The following is a 17,116-nucleotide window of genomic DNA, read 5'->3' as shown; positions in this document are numbered from 1 at the left end:
TCACAGTAGGTCAAGTTCCCTTTTTTCTTCTTTCAGGTTAACAGACAATAACAAGTTATGTTAGTTTACTACAGCTGCTGTAACAAATTGCCACAAATGAGGTGGCTTAAAACAACACACATGTATTTGCTTATAGATTTGGAGGTCCCGAACCCTAAAATCAAAGAACTGATAGAGCTGTTCCTTTCAGAGGTTTCCCAAAAGAATCTGTTTCCATGCCTTTTCTAGCATCTAGATGCCATGTAGACGCCTGCATTTCTGGTCCCTTTCTGTCTTCAAAGGCCATCACTGTGATCCCAGCTTCCCCAGTGTCATTTCCTCTGACTGTGCCACGTTCTGTTTCATCATTTAAAAGCCACTATGATTCCACTGGATCCACCTAGATGATGGAGGATTGTCTTCTCCTCTTAAAATACTTCAGTTATTCAGAGCTGCAAAGCCCGTGTTGCTGTACGAAGCCGAGTATTTGCAGACACCGGGGATTAGGACATGGACAACTTTGAACAGCCATTATTCTGTCTACCAGTTGCAAAACAGTTCAGAAAAACAGTTTTAAAAGAAAATAATTCTATTATGTTAAAAAACAGAGCATCTGAAAAGAATGGAAGCACTGAAAGCCCCCTTGCTTTTTAACTCAACAGAAAAGCTTTTAAATTAATTTTTTAAAAGTTGTCTATTAGTACCAGAAGTTTTGCAAAAACAGTTTTTAAGTCCTTGTTAAACTTAAAAGGTGTTGTTCTGGTTAATTTTCTCTTTGGTTGGAGTCCTCTGTTGAGCCTTTTCCACATTCATTTGGATTCCATCTGCCAATGTGCAAATGGGTCTGTTTCCACTTAAGTATTCCTCCCCCTCTGTGCAGCCTCAAGGCAGAAGTGTCCCTAACTACCGAAAACACCTTCCTACCTCCATTTCTCCAGCAGCTTATGCAACCAAGAGAGCCAGACCTCAAGGCAGAGGGGCAGAACTTTTGGGGACAGAGAGACACTAGCACATGTGTGCTTCAGCACAGCTCAGCCCCTCCACTACCTCTCTTACAGATCCTCGCAGGTCCCATTGAGTAGCACCTTCCGGCTGCCACAGACCTCCAGAGTGCCATATGGGGGAAGTGAGTATCATAAACTGACGCCACTAAATGACAGCTTGCCTTGGGCACTGAAGATGCGTGGGCGGGAAAGCCACCTGCAGACAGACTGCCGTAAACATGTGTGTGCATTTGCAGAAACAATACTGGGAGTTTCAAATGGAGGCAGAGTGCCACCGAGCACAGCTGTGCAGTGGAAGAGGGAGAGCTGATTGTTCTGGAAGGCTGCTGCACTCCCGGGGGACACATGCTGGAACAGAATTCCCCAGGCTATGGAGAGATCATATATATCAGTAGCTACTGCTTATGCTTCCAAAATGGTAAGCTGCCTGGGTGACCCGTGCATCTATCTATAATTGATATTATTTCCAAATTTGCACACATGTAACTATCCATATGTTTCCAGGGCACGTGTGCATCAGTGTATGCCTGCTGATTTTTTCTACATATGTGCATTTGCTCATGCATGTGTTAGTGTGTCCATCAGTAGATTCTGCTTTTGACAAAGAATCAAAAGATGCCAAAGGTAGGGTCTTCCAGCCACCCTTCCAACCTCCCCTAGATCTTTTGAAGACTCTCAGAGGCGCAGAGTTCTGCCCAACACCAAACCTCCGACCAAGTCATCCTTACTGTGTACATGAAAAAGAAATATGAGGTGGTACCTTGAATTTCTTTCCCACTCCTCTCATTCCTTGGCAGTGAGGTTGCTTTAGACCAGTGGGAGAAGGTCCTCACTTCTCCCAACTGTCCCCACGATCCTAGATGACACTGGTCCTGTCTCTCCCTGAATAGACATCACTTTTCCAGCCAGTCAGGAACACGCAAGGAGCAGGACTTGCTTTAAGTCCTGTGTGTGACTCGCAGTGGCTTGTTTTCTTCAGTGTTAACAGCTACTCCAAAGGAAGAGCTAAAGAACAGCTTCATTACATTCTGAAAAATTTTAAAAACTATTTGTAGAGCAATTTTAGACTCATAGAAGAACTGAGTAGAAACCACAAAGAAGTGTCAAATGCCCTCTGCCCCCATTTAGCTTCAGTCCCGGTCACCATTAACACTGGTGCATTTGGTGAAATCAATGAACTGACAGACACCACTTCCTCACTCAAAGTCCATAGCTTACACTGGAGTTTACATACAGTGTTGTACATTCAATGTTTGAATAAATATTTAATGACCTGTATCCACCATTACAGCATCACACGGAGCAATTCACTGGCCCCAAATTTTCCCATATTCCTCTTCCTCTCTTCCCCCACCTTCTGCCAATCATTAATCTTTTCATTGTCATCAGGTTTGCCTCTTCTTGACTGTCATACAGTTAGGATCATATACTGTATCACCGTTTCAGATTGGCTTCTTTCACTTCGTGATGTGAATTTGAGATTCCCTCATCTTTTCATGACTTGATAGCTCATTTCCTTTTATTCCTGAATAATATTCCATTGTGTATACCACAGTTTGTTTATTTATTCACCTATTGAAGACAACTTGGTTGCTTCCAAGATTTGGTAATTATGAATAAAAAGGCCTTAAACATCTGTGTGCAGGTTTTTGTGTGGACAGAAATTTTCAGTTCCTTTCGGTAAACAGGAGCACAATTGCTGCATTGTACTGTAAGAACATGTTTGGTTTTAGAAGAATCTGCCAAACTGTTCAAACTCTTCTTAAAGTTAGAATTTCTTCCTGGCTTCATTTTTACAAAGCTATGTATTAATATGCGGTAATACACAGTGGGCATTTGGAATCCTCATGGGATGACACTTTTGATTCTTCCAGAATTCCCCAACTCAAGAATGTGGAAAATTTGTACAGACTCCTGGCATCTTCCCGAATCACTTTTCCACTGGGAGTTCAGCGTTTCCTGTGCATCTCCCACACCGTAATCTAGATATCCTTTCAACTTTCCCCAAAAATTGTTGCCTTTAGTTGATAACTGTTTTTCACATGCATTAAAACTATTTATTCTACAATTTCAAAAGACTTACTTTGTAGGGATCAAGGAGCAAGGTCAGTACACACACACGGATGAGGGTGCTGGGCACTAGATCATACACACTCAGAAAACCAAACAAGCTTCCTTCCCTGCACGAGCTTCATGATCCAACTCTTCATTCATACTGGTACCCCTGAAATGTGAGGGTGTTCTGAATCACAAGGAGGTCACAACTTCAAATTCTATGTGGTACCTTCTCTAAAAGATCCTATGAAATAGAGTCAAATTATTAACCTGGTCCAACGTGAGGAGCATATCATTCATCTGTCTCCCAAATTTCATGGTACCATAATGCCAGCATCACAATACAAATGCTGTGAACCATACAAAAAATACTGATCCATTCATTTCCAAAGATGTATTTAGCTTGGGTTCTGATGGTGTCTCCATTCAAAGATGAGGGAGCAGAAGTAGGAAAACATTGCTTACAGGTGTCTCTGGTAATTTGTGGACCCCACTCCCACATGGGCCACTAAAAATTGCTGGAGATGATATTGAATAAAATTAATTTTCAAAGCACAGCTGGATTGGCATCACATTAATGGGTTGCTAGGAAATTAGAAACTTTAAGAACACATTAGTCCAGAGGCCAGGATCTGATGATGGAAGCGGCAATTGCCGAAAGGGTCATAGCCATGTCTTGGCAGCGCAGCCTAGATTTTAAGTGCCATGTAGGCACTAGGGACAGAAAAGGAATGGAGATGACTGAGAGAACCCTTGTACCATGCCAAGATCACTGGAAGGCAGCACTCTGGGATAGTGGACCAGAAAAAAAAAAAAGCCTGTCCCTTAGAGAGACCCAGGAAGAGATTTGTGTGTCTCTCTGCTGACTGCAGGCAGAGCAGAAAACAAAAACACCCCTTAAGAATTTCTAATAGCAGGCTAAATTCACATGGCTCAAGCAACTCTAAGCCAAGTTATTTAAAGTGACATCAGGTTAGAGTGCCACGAGGCATCTAAAGAAATGCAGCCCTTTATTCGAATTTAGTCCTCAAAGAATTATCGTAGATAAAGCTCTAGGGAAGAAGAATCGAAATTCATCATTCACACTCATCAAGCCATCTCAAATGAAAATTAAGAAAAATCATATACTGCAGAATAAGAATTAAAGCAATCACAGGTATTGGGGGGAATCAACATAGAATGCATAAAATATTTTTGAACTAACAAAGTGATTTCTTACAGGGTGAAGGTATAAGAGAATGTTCAAATACATAAGCAGGTTTGATAAGACAAAAAGTTTCTACTAGCAAAGAAAAACATATGTGAATGCAGCACTGAAAGACAGAAGTAGGAAATATAAAAGTGGCTAAAATTGATAGAAAGTTCTGTGTGAGGAAGGTCTAGAGTATTACTAACCAGAATTTCATGGATAGTAGAAACACCATAGAAATAACAATACTTAGCAAGATACTAAGCATGAAGCTCAGAATTAATGTTCATCTTCATATTCAGAAAGCACGAAGAATAACAAATAAAAATAGGCAAGTAAAAAGAAGAACTTCGATCCATCTGAAACTACAAAACAGGGATCAGAAAATCATGGCCAATGGGCCACATTTTGCCTCCAACCTAACTCAGGTTTTATGGGAGCAGTCACAGCATTAGTTACGCCTGGCTGCTTTTGAACTACACAGCAGTTAAAAGTTGCAAAAACACCATATGGCCCTCAAAGCTGTAAATATTTATTGTATGGATATTTACAAAAAATGTTTGTCTACCCATTGTAGAACATCAAAGAGAAAATAGTGGGCAATTTTTTCAAGTTTATGGTGATGAACAGAGCTAGAACTTTATCTCTGATCTCATGCTCAAATGGTTCTCAAAGTTGGTTCCAGAATAAAGAACAGCAATACTGACATCACCTAAGAACTTACTGAAAATTCAACTTTTTCTGATGCATGCTAAAGTTTGAAAACTGCTGCTCTTGATTAAGTTATGGTCAGCTTCTCAAGCAGCTCCTGGTTTGCACAACTCTCTGTGAGAACTGCCTGAAGAGCTTTTTAAAAATATTAGTGCTTGGACTCACTCTCCAAGATTCCAACCTGATAGGTGAAGAATGAGGCCTGAGTATTGGTATCTTTTAATGCTCCCTGACTCAATCCTTATTCAGGTAGGAACCAGTGCCTTACACATCACTGCCTTCCTTCTTTCATAACTACTGAGATGGTTATGGAGACAGTCTGACAAACACAGTCTGACAGTATGACAAAGCTCTGTCCACATTATGTATATATTGTTTTTATAAAGACTAATAACAAAGGCCATCTGAGAAAGGATCATTTGCTGGCTTCTGTGAGCTACTTAATAAGCCAAAATTAGGTCCAACCCTCCATTTCTTGCCATCTGAAGAAGAAAGTCAAGCCATCTGAATGGGAGAAGAAGCAAGCTTGTTGAACCATCAACTCCTTTATAAACAACTCTGGGACAATGGAGGCTTTTGACAATACCCAACTACACCAGCAAGGATGGAACTGAGAAGGAGCTGAGATCTGAAGGATTGAGAAACCCTCAGCCCAAAGGTTCTTGGCAGTGTAGGTACATGAGGCGAGGCAATGGAGCATAGAGGGGTCATACTATGTTCTCACAGACATGGAAGGCTAGAAGAAGAAGGCTGGCACCCCCTCTCTTGTAGGGAGCACCTGAAGCTGGAGATCAATTACATGTATGGGGCTAAACAAGACCAGCCCTGAGAACAGGGAAAGTCCAAAGCAAGCCACATAAACAAGCTGTTCCAGCTCAGAAAAGGCAAGGTGCTCAGGCCAGCCAGGCAAACAAGTTGCTAGGCAGTGGGGTTGAAATTGACATCATCCTCCAGACTGTATAAATAAACATGCTAGAATGGTTGAGCTGTTCCTTTTCTCCCATCAGGAGAGAGGGCTCCACTGGACCTCAGCTTTGGTCTCTTTTCTCTATTTTCCCACCCTCTGGCCATCCTCCACCCCACCCGCAGGGAACTTTGAGAGCTGTGCTGGTATGTGGCACTCTCTGCATCCTAGATGACTCTGACCTCTGCTGAAGGACACACCTCTGAGACATGAAGTCTGCTGAAGATCTCCCCACCTCCCACCCACCCTCCTTGATAGCATCATGTGCCCTCCTGTCAGGGAAGGCTATGACCTGAGAACCACCTGATACTGAGTCATCATCTCCCTAGTTTAGATGAAAGAGGGCTTAAGACTAAGAATTTCCCTTACAGAGAGTAATACAATTCAGGGGAAGAGGAAGAAGGGGCCAAAAAAGCTGCTGAGAACACTGCTTCTCCACACTGCAAACGTGCTTCTGAGTCACCTGGGGATCACGAATCTGCTGATGCTGGTTCAGTTATCTTAGAGGATGAGACTTTGCGTTTCTAACAAGTTCCCAAATGAAACTAGTGCTGCTGGTCCTTGGAGCACACTTTGAGTAGCAAGAGTATGAAAGATGCTCCCTGAATCAGGACCCTCTGGAAAATCCTCTCTCTCCGTGTTTCATTATCTCTAGCTTCTGGCAACAAAGAACACACCACTGTGCACAGGAAAATGCCCTCAAGGTTAATGCACTGTAGCTTCATCAAATATATGAATCGGTTCCCATTCCCAAGTGTGGCAAAACTCCACTGACGTGAAAAGGAATGCTGGGAGGTCATCAAGTTTGTCACCTAACATTTCAAAATAGCATAATATTTAACTACCATGAAAATAAGTGGTATTTTATAATAGGAAAGCCCACAAAATGGCCACAGCAATTTGCATCTTCATGGTTTATAGGCAAGAAGTCTTCAACTTGAGTTGAGGGAGAAGCAAAATAAACAGTTGGGGCTCTTTTACCACTCACCAAGATACTTATGCACTTAAAAGGCTTATGCAGGAAACCACATTCTCATCTCTGAGTTTGCATGCATTCTCTGGGAGCTGTATCTGGTGGACATTATTGTAATGCCACTGTGACTATTTGTTTAAAGCTTACCACACATTTATCCAAACCAGATTTAGTTCCCCCATGGAAAACTTGGATGAGGCAATTGAGAAAAATGATTGTCATGAGCAGAGCCCAGGCAGTGAGAGGAATGAGAGGACTGAAGAAAAATGGAACCAGAAGGCAGCCATAGCCCAGGGTCAGTAGAAGCCCTCCTTGGGGCTTAATAAGAGAAGACTAGGAGACCTGAATCCAAAGGTGATATGAAATAGGAATTTAGTTTAGACAGGGTCCAGCTGCAAGAAGAAAGGGTTGAAGGTGGATCACAAACCCTCCTGCACAAGGTCTGGCCAGACAGTTGCTAAGACTGTCTGATGCCAGGGAGCCCAGCTGCCAGGTGACCTGTCTCCAAGAGACAAGCTTCTGCCCTTGGCAGCTCCACCTCGAGTCCATTCCTTATAGGACTAACAAAGCCCAGACCATCGTAATCATAAACCTGATCTCCTAGAAGACCTGTTCGACACTGCTGCACCCTCTAGGCATTGATAAACAATTTCCAGGTAGTTCTCAGGCCCGGCCTTGGCTGGGTTCAGGAACATAAGGAGGTGAAACAGGCAGTGGTTTCCACATGTGTCCACCCCACCTCCACTCTTGTTTTATGGAAAGCCTATCCAACAGATGCCTAGTGTTGACAATCTTTGAGTTTTTATTCACACCATCTCCTTTAAAAAATAATAATCCTTGGGTTTACATTTCCACTACATTACTTTCAAATGGAAATTTCTTAAACGTCTTTTACTCACTTCACAATGACTAATCACTTACCACGTACAATGTCCAAGGAAGAGATTCAAAATGACAGAGATACTGGGAAAGGGGAGGAGAAGTGCTCACAGCCTCCCCAGGGAGGTGACTGTTTATCTGTCCATAGCCGTGAGGAATGCACCATGTTGGTCCCACTCTCATTCAAGATGTAGCTCCTTTTTGAGGGTGCTGGTCTTCTCTGGGAATTGAGCTGTTTGGAAAAGCCAAAGGAAGTGGGAACCACCAGAAATGTCTGCTCAGGGACCCACCTCTTCGCCCTGTGATTACAGGATAGTGACCAAAGAATTCCACATCCTAATCCCCAGATGCTATAAATGGGATTTGCAGTTATAATTACTTGAGGCGGGAAGGGCTTCTAGGATACTCTAGGTGGATCCTGTATACTGGTGGACCTCATTTAACAACCTGCCTATTTAATGATTCTTTTTTATGACCTGCTGCTTGGACTTATGACCCCATTCAGACTTAGGACGCAGGAACATGAGTAGCAGTTTAGCTTTTTAGTGGCTTCTATGGTGCAGCGCTATTAATTTTATGTTCTGTTATACATTACAGTACTGCATGTAAGTTATGCAAATAAAAGCAAAGTCAGTGGGCTAAGGTTTCTTTTAATCATTTCTTTGTTCTGAGAATTGTACATACTATAAATAATCCCTCATTTAGCAACTAATACAATTAACAATTTAGCCTCAGGATCATAACTTGGTCATCAAACAAGGAATATCAGTAATCACCAGGGCTTTTATATGAAGGATGCAGTGAGAGAGTAGATGTACGGATGGTAGCAGAAGTGGGAGGGAAATCCTTCAAAGAGGAGGGGAAGACTGCAAGCCAAGAAATGCAGATGGCCTCTAGCAAGTAGAGAAAGCAAAGAAATACATCCTGCCTAAAAGCCTACTGACACCTTAGTTTTAACCAGGTGAAACTGATTTTAGTTTTCTGACCTTTAGAAATACGAGTTAATACATTTGTGTTGTTTCATGACACAAAGTTTATGGTAACTTGTTGTAGCAGCGATGGAGACTCACATTGGCACTCTCCTCTTGCTTTCTATCCCCACTCATGTCCAGGTCTTTCCACACTACCCTATTTAGTTCGCGACATCAAGGTGTCCTGGTGAGGAAAGGCCAAAAAGACATGAGGACACATGTTTGGAAGAGTTTTATAAACTGAACTGAGCAACATAATTGTTCTCCCATAAAATATGCACTCATAGTTAGAGACTACTTGTAATAACATTTGATCAGAGAGAGGTAACTGAATATATTTTATTATTTCAGCAAGTCTTACTTTTATACTTTGTAAAAATAACAAAAGTCTAGTTTAGAAATGTTATGGCTCAAAAAAATTTACTACCCCCAAAACAAGAGATTCAAACAGAAAGTCTGTCCTTCTCTCCTTACAGGGTCAGAATGCTCATTAGCCAGGAGGATTTTTTAAAATTGAAATTTAGCTATTAGGTTTCTTTTTTGCTTTAATAAATTTTCTCGTAATCTTGTAAGAGAACACTGACTTTTAGAATATTCTTTTAAAAATTTAAAAATCTTTAACACTTCTTTCAGAAGCTTTTTGAAACAGATTAAAAATTGTTTCCATTTATTTCAATGTGCAGCTGATAGATTTTTACAGGTAGCACATTGTTTTGAACAATACTACATAACATTAGAAATATTTCCAACCATCTACTTATAAAATAAGTTGCTCTTGAAAATCACTAACTTTCTTACTCAGAGTTAACATATTACCTTTACCTTTATAGACTAATGCTATTACAGTTTTTTTTTTTTATTATTTCAGTAATATCTACCAGCAAATCTGACTGGCAAACACAAGCCACAGAAATCTGCACCACTAGGTGTGTCATTGTCAAACTGCATACTTCATCTCTAACTTGAACAATGCGTTTAGGTATTTTATAACAGATAGGCAGCAAACCTCTGCAAAGCATGAAATATTCTCACAATGACTTTTATTTTCATTATAGGATACATGAAATATTCTTCTGTATGTTTTGTTTGTGTGTGTGTTTTGTTGTTTCATTTTCATTTTGTTCTGAAAATTAGCCTCAGCCTGTCATCCTCTCAATGTTGGTTCTATCTGGTGACAACTTCTTGGTAATACCTTTCCCTACAAAGCAGTAGTAGATGAAATTTACTCTGGATACATCTCTGTAGGGTTATCCTAGAATCCTTTCATATTCTGGCCCAATTGACTGCATCAAAGACCACACTAATTTTTTTTTTTTCATTCTTCTTTCTTGTCCCAGAAGTCACTTAGCACTTAAAATATTGTCTCCAGAACATCTTTATTTTAGAGGTTAGCAAAGAAAGTAGTCCTGGATGTATTCCTGTACTGAGCAGTATTAGTGGATTCCATACACTGAAATATGTTAGAAACATCTGAACTTTAATCCACTGTACAGTAACCCTCCCACACTGTCGAATTTCTCTGGGCCCGTATTTCTTCAACTCTTTAGTGCTTTTTTCCAACAGTATCTGCTGACAAAGGAATACATCTTAGTTTAGACACCAATTTGCGTCCCATGCATTATTTCCCAGCTGTTGTCACCACAATATGAATAACGAGGATTTCTTCCATAGCATGTTGCCTTCCCATTCACTATTAAGTAAGAAACCTCAGGAGGTGCTTCCAAACATTTTTATTGTGGTTTTTGTAAAATACTGGATTGAGTAGTGAATGACTCTACACATTCACACACTGTAGAAATTTACCTTCGTGTTCTAAATAAGAATTTTCTAAATTTGGCAAATACCGCTGGCTTCAAACCAGCCTTAATTGATAACACAAGTCACAATAGGCATTCAGCCTGAGTTTCATTGTTGATGGTGGAGAGTATAAATTCCTATTTCAAGCAGTTTTTCAGTCATTTCAATTTTTTGTTGGCAACTTGCTGCGAGAACTAATGCATGTATCATTGACTTACCTAATAGTGTGGCCAACAAGGACCTTGCACCACGAAGCCCTGGCGGCTTTCTTTCTAATGCTGCTTTCATTATCAGTCTCATCGTAGCCAACAATCCTGCTATAGATTCATTGAAAATTATTAGTTCCCTGGGTAGAGGTTAGAGTTGCTGAAACAAAATAATGCAAACCATAAACCCAGTTACTAAAACACATTATTTGTAATTTCTTATACCTCCCTGCATCCTGGAGGTGCCCAATCTTCCCTGAATACTCCCGTTTTGGAGGAGACATAAGACCATCTGACATGAGGACCAAATGTGGATACCACTGTCATATCATAGACGGACATCGGCAATATTGAAGTCCTTCCTTATTCTTATAAAATTTTTTAAAACTACATTCCAACAGACTTGCCTTCTGCCTGTGGATCTCCCTATACACCTGAGTTTAGTAGATCTTTTTTCTGGAAACTTGATAAACAGTAGCAATATATTAATTACTTATGCCATATGTATGGACTGGTTAACAATTTTCCTGACCATTTCTTCTGTCCCCTACCACATACTGACTACATTTCCTAGTCTTTCTTATGATTGAAATGCTAGAGACTTGAGCTGTGTAGCCCAAGGAATATGCTCCTTATAGATCCAGGTCGTGAAACCTTCCTTTCCCTGTTCTACCCCTATGTTAAAGATGACCAAGTCTCTAACTGCTTGGGTCTCTGAGTGGAACAGAGACCACTGTCTCCCTCTATCATCAATTGAACTGGAAAAGGAACTTGAGTTATGTAAAACCACTATGATTTTGGGAGTCAATTTGTTACAACAGCCAGTGTTACCTTCAATTAATACACTTTATGCAAGATATTTCCATAAATGTTTTGAGCACTCCAAAAACAAATGAACATATCCCTGACCTAAAAAACATAGCTGGCATTAATGTAAAAGTGATATTATAAATCAGGACCATGACTGGCCCAAGTGTGCACAATGACAAATATTCCACTTAGAGTGATCAAAACATGTTCCATGGGAGAAGAGGAGAGGGGAGAAATTTCACTCCTGATCTGACTACAGATTTTGGTTCTTCTATTTGTCAACGATATTACTCTTGGATGAGTCACATAACAAACATTCAGTTTCTCCATGTGCAGAATGTAGATAAAAATAGAAGGTCCTCCATAGGATTGCTGTGAACAGTAAGATAACTCATGTAAAGTAGGAAACAGAGTGCTAGTAAATAGTAATCACTTAACACACTAACAACCATTAAATCATCAGTTGTATTCCTAGTGTAAGATAACAAAGACCTGAATGAACTAGGTTTGCTTCAGTGATAACAGCAAAAAGGGCTGAATGCAGAAGATACACAAGAAAAGCAGATGAATCAAAATTAATGCCCAAACTTGATCTCAGTTGCTTACAACATTCTCCCATTGGGAAGATGGATTATAGTTTTGCGAAGCACACATAATAGCATTTTTTGATAAGCCAAGCTAGAGATATTAAGGGAAAGCCAGAGACCTTCCCAGGCAAGACAGAAAAGTGCAGGAGAGAGATAACATATTAAGGAGTGGAATAAATTATGGAGAAATGCTCCAAGCAAGAAAGAACCAAATGCCACCACGACATAGGGTAGGATCTTATGTGTAGAAAGATGAAGACACATACATTATTCCCCTTCCTCTAGGATAAAAGAGAAGGTAAAGAAAAAGAAAAGGAAAGATCTGGGAAATCTATGACACAGTGGTACAAAAAAGATGGGGAAACTACTGGTACAAGGGGAGCTTTTCTGAAAAGATGGCAGTATGGGCATTTGCTTTAGGTGGAGGTGGAGGTGATGTTTCTTGTACCTAACTTCATCTCTGGACAATGTAAGTGAGGAGAGCGATGCCCATGAGATGGATGTCCTCAGAGATGGCCCTGCCTGGCTGCTGGAGCAGATTCAGCCAAAGCTGAGCTTAAGCAACTCAATTTGGATGCTAACAAATTTGAAGACCTCCAACCAGGATGGGCATCCCACCAGCAGGCTCCAGCCACATGAGAACCTTCCTAATGAAGTGAAGCCTTGTTTATTCTCCCTGGTGGAGGTAATTGCATGTGACATTTCTCTGAATCATTTATTTGTATTTTTTCTCCTTTTTCAGCATAAGAAATTAAACAGATGGGGAAAAAACATACTTAAAGGGTTTTCTTATTACTCCTGGCAGTCTTTGGCTCCAGACAACTGCTTAGCCTCTTTCCCTGGCTAGGAATAATGCCTGGAAGTGTTTATGCTGCCTTCAGACTTACACAGGGTAAGCAAGGACCACATTTTCCCCATTTGTTCTCTTCATCAAAGTCTTCTTCCAAGCCTTAGTACAAAGACTTTTTATTGAGGTCTTGGACCCCACTCTGCAGCTTTTTGGTTTAATTTGATTCTTCTTGTTGACATTAGGAGGGCACTGAATTGTGTCTCCATCCCCATAACTGGCCAGATTTCAGAGCTCCTTGTTAGAAGGTTGGACATGGATAAAAACATTCATGATAGAAAACCAAGCCATGAAGATGTGCAACTGAGCAGCAGGAATAGGCTGAAAGGAGGTCAGTGTCTTTGAATCTGTTCAGAGGAGATGCTAGAGAGTACGACATGTCAGACCACAATCTTTATAGATGGGGGACTAGAAGATGTCTGGGAGATTTGTACCCTACTCTGACTCCTAAAGCCACCACCTTCTTTCAAGGCTCGAGCAAGATGGAGCCTCCAATATCTGTAACCTTCAAATATTAGTCCTTTGCTACATTAAGGTGGAGTTTGTACCTGCAAGGTAGAGTTAAGAAGATGACAAAAGAAGAAGATGAATGGGGAATAACTGGATAAGGAGGTCTGGGGAGATCTAGGTATTGGTTGAAGTTTAGTTGGAACCAGGATCATGAATGGGGTACCAATGCAAACCTCTAGCTCCCTATCCTACATCTTGCATTCTTTCTGCAAAATCCATTTCTTCGTTATCTTCTGCCCCATTAAGAAGAGAAGTAGTATCGTGGCAGTGTATCACTTCTTGGGGCACCTCCTCTGTCATCCCTTGACATTTAACTATGACAGCATACCATGTTGCAGCCTGGGTGGAGCACCTCTCTTTTCATGTTCCCACAGTACCCAACCTTACCTCACACATTGTCATAACACACGTGCATAGTGTCTCTCTCCCCACTAGATGATCCACTCTCTGAAATCAAGGATTATCTCCTGTTTGTGGGTTTTTTCAAGGCATAGCACAATGTCCAATTCACAGTCCCATGAATTTGCAGACCAGATAGGTATATGGATGAACAAACAAAAGAACTTCCTCACTTCTACTCATCCAGTCCTAGTTGGAGGCTGTCATTCAACGACGCTCTACAAGCATTAATTGGATGCTCTACATCAAGCACTGTGATGTGCCCTAAAAATACCATTATGAGAGAGGATAGTTGGTACTTCCAAGTCCCACTCAGGAATGTGACATGACAGACAGGAGGCCTCTGGTTACTGTGTCCTACTTGCACTTTTCAAGCAGGAAGAACCAGGTATTTGCCTAGAGAGAGAACATGATCCCACGAGCATGGAAACTCCATTGGTTCTCACTCATCTCATATTGGCTCCTTTGGGCTATCTGTAGGTTTCCTCCCATGGCTGTTAATGGCAAAACCATTTTGGCAACTTGTATAATGTTTTTGTCACAGTAATAGTAATTGTGTCCTACTGATGCTAATTTGGTGGGATAAAAAAATCAACCTCCTGCAGTGTCTAGGACAGTTCCTTGCTGTGTAGAGGCATCTCACATCCTGCCAGATTTCCCATTCTTTACCAGAACTTCATGTAGGTGAAAACTCTGTTCTGTTTTACATATAAACAGGAAGTATTTCTTGGAAGTTTAAAAAAACCTGAAATTTCCAGCAATTGGACTATCACATAAATTGAGGGAAGATGGTGCTTTGTTTACCAAGGAAAAATCACTTGGGACATCATGTCACCAGCAGCAGTGTCTCATCGTGTTTGGATCACCAAAACAGATGGCCTGTGGCAGGCTGTATTTATGTCCTCTGCTTTCAGAGACATTGCTTAGTAGTCCAGCTATTCACCTAGGTATTATATATTTTTCTACCGTGCTCTTACTTGAGCATTTATTCATGAAAATTCATTAATATATTACAAACTACATTCCAATTATTTTTAAGTTAGAGTAATATGTTGACTTTTAAAATAACAAGCAGGCAATCGTGGAAAAGTGTTTATAGGGAAATGATATGATTAATCTCTGTTAAATGGTGTCTGCTAGAAAATGTATGTTGAATTTCTAACTACCATTCGCTCATGACGTAGGGTATTTATTCAGACCTGAGGACTTTGCACAGTCATGTGGCTAAAGTACAGGAGACTGCTGGGGTAGGTCCAAATGCAAGACAATGCTTGTCCTTATCTAAAAAATAAAATATACACACAAAGATACATACAAAGAGAAGATGATATAAAAATATACAAGGAGAAGAAGGGCAACTACAAACCAAGAAGAAAGAGACTGACAGCCTCTCTCACATAGCCTTCCAAAGAAACCCCTCCTACCCACACTTTGATGTAGGGCTTTTGGCCTCCAGGCCTATGCAGCAATAAATTTCTGTTGTTTAAGTTGCCTGGTCTGTGGTACTTTGTTACAGCAGCCCATTGAACTGCATAATTTTGTTCCAGAAATGGAAGGGGGTGTGAAATATGTTCTAAAAAGAGCATTTAGGGTTTGATGTGGTTGAGAACAACTGTGCTTTTCAGAGTTTCAAACAGAGCTGCTGAAAATGGCTGAAAACAGCAATAATAATACAAAAATTAGGCTTGGTTTGGCAAAGGGTAACACTGTAATGGGTAATTTCAGTGTCAGAAATAATCAAAGTTTTAAATATCTAGCAAAAGAAAAGAAAAGAAAAGAAAACCTCTGACTCTGGAGACTTCCTGAACTTGAGAGACTGACCACAACCAATTAAAGTTTTAAAACAAAGAAAGAAAACCTATTTCATACTTGAAGAAATCCCTTAAAACTCCTCTCATTATAGACAAATTGCTTCACTTCTGCATGGACTTTTACTGATTTTGAAGCACATTGTGTGCTTTATTCTATTTAATTCTTACAATGGTTTCAAGAGGTAAGCTGAGCAGCTAAAATTATCCTTGTTTTACAAAAGAGAAATCTGGGGCTATTAGAATGATTCACCCAGTTCAAATCATTTTTTATGTATTAATTGAAATGTATTTTTGGCTGTCAGGAATGAATACCAGTGTAAATAATTTTAAGATAATAAAACATAATTTGATAATACAGATGCCTCCCAAGGAAAAGAACACCTGACCTTGGGAAGAACAGCTGGAACCATAGCTCCTCCCAGATGTTCCCTGTGTGGGATAAGGGTGGAGGTGTCTTTATCTAAGAAGCTGCTATGAAGATGATGCCACAACCACCTTCTAAAATCTGAGTCCCTAATCAAACTCCAAATTCTCAGATGAGACAATCTGAAGGGCTAGGGGCTCCAACTCTTTCCACCAAGGGTGGCCAAGGACAGAGGTCATACAATATCAGCAAGGTACGTGGGGTCATGAGTTTATGGGCTAGTAGCCCAGCTACTACTAAGAGATATCAGTTTCTACAGAAGGGCATCATCACATAGCTGAACTAGTCCCAAAAAGATCTGTGCATCGATTTCCCAAACACTGTCACCTTTCTGTGCCTCAGCGGAAGGATACAGAACTCACAGGCTCAAGGACACTCACTTATTCCCCAAGAGAAAGGTTCCAAGATCTCAAGAACTGGACCCAAGTTTGTTCACATAATATTGAAAAATGCCAAGAGTACTCTTTTCCTAAGCCACGATAAATCATTGAATTTGCTTAATTTTACACATATGCCCCCTACATTTTAAAAAGCAATTGGTCTCTGCGACTATTTACCTGAACTAGAATTTAGTAGAGGATAATTGCCTGTGTATTAATTACATAGTTATTTTAATTGACTTGTCTCCTAAGTTTGAAATCTAGTGTACAGAGACCATGCATTTAGTGGGACATGTGGCAGATGTGGCTAAAGTATTGTTTGGTGTTAATTCCACAAGGTGCTGAAAGCCAGACCCCAACTCTATGTGACAGGGAGCTTCAGAGAGTACAGGGTTTTCTGAAATTCTGAAAGAGACACACACAGATTAAATTGGAAAAAAAAGTCAGGAAAACTTTTACATGCAAAAAGAGAAATGTCAAAACACTGGGGTGAGAGGTGAGGAAACTCACAGGAGTGTGATTACCCACTTGTTGAATGTTACCAGAAACTTATATACCCTTTATCTATGAGAAAGAGGGGAATGGGGAATGCAGACAATTCGGGGGCTAGTAAATGATCA

Source organism: Cavia porcellus, unplaced genomic scaffold, assembly GCF_034190915.1.
Source record: "Cavia porcellus strain 051 isolate PalLab524CR breed Dunkin Hartley unplaced genomic scaffold, mCavPor4.1 scaffold_15, whole genome shotgun sequence".
NCBI classification, from domain to species: Eukaryota; Metazoa; Chordata; class Mammalia; order Rodentia; family Caviidae; genus Cavia; species Cavia porcellus.
The sequence above is the reverse complement of the archived record's forward strand: the minus strand, read 5'-3'. Positions refer to the sequence as shown.